Source organism: Malania oleifera, chromosome 8 (genome assembly GCF_029873635.1).
Source record: "Malania oleifera isolate guangnan ecotype guangnan chromosome 8, ASM2987363v1, whole genome shotgun sequence".
Taxonomy (NCBI): Eukaryota; Viridiplantae; Streptophyta; class Magnoliopsida; order Santalales; family Ximeniaceae; genus Malania; species Malania oleifera.
The window spans coordinates 11,430,843-11,435,984 of NC_080424.1; the positions used below are offsets into that span (position 1 = coordinate 11,430,843).

General features: G+C 43.2%; 1 non-coding gene across 1 annotated transcript; it reads right to left on the reverse strand.

Annotated features, from left to right (window-relative positions):
• Positions 1-688: 688 nt before the first annotated feature.
• LOC131163183 (small nucleolar RNA R71) lies at positions 689-794 on the reverse strand. Its single transcript, XR_009138960.1, has one exon. It is a non-coding gene; the product is annotated as a small nucleolar RNA R71 (small nucleolar RNA).
• Between the last annotated feature and the right edge of the window lie 4,348 nt (positions 795-5,142).

Sequence of the window (5,142 nt, forward strand, 5' to 3'; positions counted from 1 at the left end):
TTATTGCCTTGTTCTTTGGATTTGCTCTCCTTTTATTTTCACTTTCTTTGATTAATTTTTATTTCTTTTATTTTATTTTTGGTTTGGGACATCCGAATCTTTGTGCTTAAAAGTGTGTATGTTTGGTTTGCATTCTTTGGAACTCGAGATAATTCCCATAGATCTTGAGATTGAAAAATCCCGTAGGTCCCTTAAGAAACCTATCTCTAATCCGAAGAAAGTTTAGTCATCTAAACTGAAAGCAATGGTCGAAGATAACCCCCCAGTTCTCGCTGAATAAATCCCGGAACCCCATGCTCCTCACCTATCTGTGGTGGGAGAGCAATATCTACGACCTCTTAGGGACTACTCCATACCTAATGCATACACATCGCTATCCTATATCTGTTCTTAGATGTCCAGGCGACCCAATTTAAGATTAAGACTTCAATCATCTTGATGCTACCCAACTTTCATGGGAACTCTACTGAAAATCCTTATTAGCATCTAGATGAGTTCTTTGAAATTTGTTTCACCATCCGCATCCCTAACTTTAGTGATAATGCTCTCTGTCTTAGGCTTTTTTCGTTCTCTCTAAAGGATTGGGCCAAATATTGGCTAATGTCCTTAAAACCAAACTCGGTGACCAACTAGGCCACCACGCAACATGAATTTCTTAAAAAGTACTTTGCCATTGAGAAGACTAATTAGCTTCGAAGGGCCATCACAAGTTTCTCACAAATGGATGGAGAACTCTTTTTTGAGAATTGACAGCGCTTTAGGGACCTGTTCTGTAAATGCCCACATCACTAGGTCCCTAAGTGGCAATTAGTCGAAACCTTCTACGAAGGGTTGGCTGAGAGAGATAGGTCCATGGTTGATGCGTCGTGCGGAGGTACTTTCCTCACTAAGCAAGAGAATAAGACTTGGATTCTCTTCAAAAATCTGGCAGAAAATTCTTAGCAGCACATGGCTACCACACGTAAACTGTCTAATCCATCAAATTCTAAACCAAAAGGAGTTTATGAGTTGGCCACTGGCCAAGACCTAGGCCTTACCTTGCATGCCATATCCAAAAAGTTAGATCAATGCCTATCATTAGGACCGCAGACAATAGCATAGGTAGAGGTTTGTGCAATCTGCTCTGACCCTTCCCATACAAGCTATAATTGCCCACATGTGCATTCCTAGCCTGAGCTTGTGCAGAAGGAAGCAAAGGCCACTCACAATTGGTACAAGAAGCCGTCCAATGAACCTTATTCGAATACCTAAAATTCTAGGTGGAAACAACATCCTAAATTATCTTAGAGGCTGCAAGCTTCGGATTTTCAAAGACAAAGACCTCAACAAAACCCTAATGTTGTGCCTCCACGCCCATATCAAAATTTCCAAAATCATCCGGAATCGGCCCCTAGACCTTCAACCATTCAACATCCGCCTCCACCTTAATCCAAATATGATTCATTTCAGGAGATGGTGTTGACGACCCTTAAGTGAATTCAAGCTGACCATCAAATGGACCGGCAACTCCTTTATTCCCACTCTCAATCTATCGCAAAGCTAGAAACCACAATGGGATAGCTAGCCACTACTTTAAGTCAGAAGGATGAGGGTAAGTTACCAAGTTAGCCCATAGTAAATCCTAAAGGATAATATGGGGTAGAATGTGAACTAGATGCTGGCCCCTCATCATACTCTGAGCAGGCTCAGGCGGTAACCACATTTCAAAATAGTAGGCTGATAGCCAAACAAGGCAAGGAACAACTCAGCACGTGGGAGACCTAAGATGAAAAACTGGAAGTACCCAATGCGGATTCATACACTCTCTCTTCCTCTAGATGGGTACACAGACCATTAAGTCTCACACCCACCACCAGAAGAACCACACCTCACTTCACCCCCCACAAGGCTTTTTATAAAAACTAAGTGACACATCTAGCAACCCCACTCGCACCCTCTATATTTAGGAAAAAGGCTTCCACCGAGTCCATCTGGGACATGTTTAAACAAATGCGAATGGATAAGCCTCTCCTCGATGACATTAAGCAATCACCTGCATTTATAAAATTCCTTAAGGACTTGTTAACGCAAAAGACAAAATCAAGGGTGCACATGGATGGTTTTGTTAAGCAGGCCAAGCATATGAGTTCCATAATACTAAAGCACCTCGTTCCTAAATGAAAAGACCTAGGCTCACCTACTATCTCGTATGTAATTGGTAATTACACCATTGATGGGGCTCTTCTAGATTTAGGAGCAAGGGTGAACATTCTTTCATATTCGGCCGATCAGAAACTTAACCCAAGAGTGTTGCAACTTGGCTCGGTTTCCATATGCCCGGGTGATTGATCTCTTAAGCAACCCCGAGGTGTGGTAGAAGATGTGGTAGTCAAGGTGAGAGATTTCCATTACCCTCTTGATTTTATTATTTTGGACATGAAGACTTCACCAACCCTATCACGCCCCGAACCCGAAAATGGGATCGAGGGATGAAAATGTAAACCAACCAGTCCCTGTACCATACAAACATCCAAAGGTACAGGACAATGGATGAGGGTCCGACCCTGTGGGGTTCCCAGGCACCCTATACACATCCAACACGATAGAATATATGCAGCGGAATAAGATCCTTCTATTATCATACAATACCATACTAGAGTCTATACAAGGATAGAATCAAGGTTCCATCAAATAACGTACAAACAGGTGCCCAACATATCTCAAAATGGCAACCGACAAAATGCAAGTCCTAGCACTTACCTAAGCATTGCCCGCAGTATACCAGCCACTACGCTCCCGACACAAGGACGCTAGTTCCGATTACTCGAAGAACCTATAAAAATATGTACGCACAGCAAGGGTGAGACACCTTTTAGTAAGGAAGAATACAGGTTATATCGGTGTGTGGCATTTGAGTGTTATCATGGTGCAACATATACGCAGTTAAATGCAGTTTCAGTACTAATTTTACAACAGCGCACACACACACACACACACATGGCCAAAAATCCCGATGTCATCATACCCATCGCCTGAAGTCGGCCCGCAACATACGGCGTTGGCCCGTAGCCAACCCGCGAACACGGTGCCACCAGCACATGGCTAGTCCCCGACTCCCATGGCATCGTATCGGCGCTAAACTGGTGGATCCACACCCTTCGGCCTGAGCTGCCAAAATAGGCTCACGCCCTTGGATATAGAACTAGACACTCTGCCAATCTATGGCCAGTGATTTCATACGCCCTCGGATATAGAGTCGGACACTCTCAGTACCTGGAACAAATTCGGAACCACATTCCTACTAGCATTTCAACCAATCACACACATATGCATGCTCATATAACCAAACAAACCACACTGATTTGGTAATCTAAAATCATGATTTTTCAAAAACATACAATTTAAAACAAGTCAAGGCACGACCATCCCTATAACGCAGTATAAATCAACATATACATTTGGTTCTCAACAAAACCAGAGATGTAGCCCGTCGCCCCCTTTTTTCCCAAAACTGTAATCTTGAAAAACCCATAGTTTCGCCCATTAGATCCCCCCAAATGAGTAGCCAAAACACACACAAGACCGTGAACCACAGTTCCACCGAGTCCGATTTCAAAAATAACTAATATAAACACAATTCCCCTTACCTTTTCCCCGAATAGAAAATCCCAACTCTAAGGCCCCTAAACAGCGAACTGAGTTCGAAAACCTACAATCAACAGTACAGAAGATACTCACAACTCCGTCCTCTACCAAACTACCAGATCAGAAAATAAAATCGAGCCTTACCTCGATTTTAAGTTGAAACCTAAAAATCTCCGAAACGAGATTCCGATCCATAGATTTTGTAGGGAATCTTTCCACAATCCTTGTGGTAACTTCAGATTAACGATTCTCACAGCGAACGACGAAGAAATCTAGGGAGAGGAAGTGTAGGGAGAGTTCTAGAGAGAGAGAAAAAAAATTTAGTTTTCTTAGCTTGGAAGTAAAGAGAAAAGATATTTATAGCCCTTTGACTCGGCCATCCTTGTCGACGAAATGGTGTACTCATCGACGAGGTCATATAGACAGCTCGTCGATGAGACGATGAATTCGACGACGAATCCTGATATCACCGATTTCCCGAAATCTCTCAGCTTCTCCTTGTTGACGAGCTTCTAAACTTCGTCGACGAGACTTACATAGGCTTCGTCAACGAATCCTGACTTCATTGACGAAATCTACTAAATTCCCAATTTGCCTCTCTCTTATTTATTTAAACCCATATATCACGGTTAGGGTTTTTACAGTCTCTCTTCCTTACAAAAATTTCGTCCTCAAAATTTTTTATCTCTCATTCACAAACTCATACATACAACTCTAGAGAACACTGGCAACTACTACAGTGTAGCCCCATCATACATATACATACACACCCTCACTTATGGCGGAGGAATACCGTGATTACATATACAACTGTCTCAGGAGTTCCCAATATACACACTCCCAACAACTAACCACCTATCCCAACCCAAAGTAGGATGACGTATATGTACTCAAAACAACTGTGGATACTTCCGGCGTATTTCCGTTTCCAGTTCCCAAGAAGCTTCCTCAACCTCATGGTTTCGCCACAATACCTTCACTAACAGTATCTCTTTGGTATGCTTCTGAACTTTATGGTCCAAAACCTGAACAAGTATCTCCTCATACGCTAAAGTATCCCTAGTTTCCAACCTATCATAGCTGGTAACAAGTGAAGGATCCAACACGTACCTTCTCAACATGGATACGTGAAACACATCGTGGACCCTCGAGAATAATGGGGATAGTGCAATCCTGTACGCTACCGGACCCACTCGCTCAAGAACCTCGAATGGTCCGATATACCTCGGGCTCAACTTGCCCTTCTTCCCAAATCTCATCACCCCTTTCATTGGAGCAATACACAGAAATACCTTACCCCCCCCCCCACCTCGAACTCTAACTCACGGCGGCAAACATCTGCGTAACTCTTCTACCGACTCTGAACTAATTTAAAATCCTCTCCCGGATCAAACCCATATTCTCAGGCGATTGCTGCACAAGTTCAGGTCCTAACAACTGACGTTCACGAACCTCATCCCAACACAAAGGAGCTCGACACCTCCGACCATACAAAGCCTTGAACAGTGTCATCCCGAT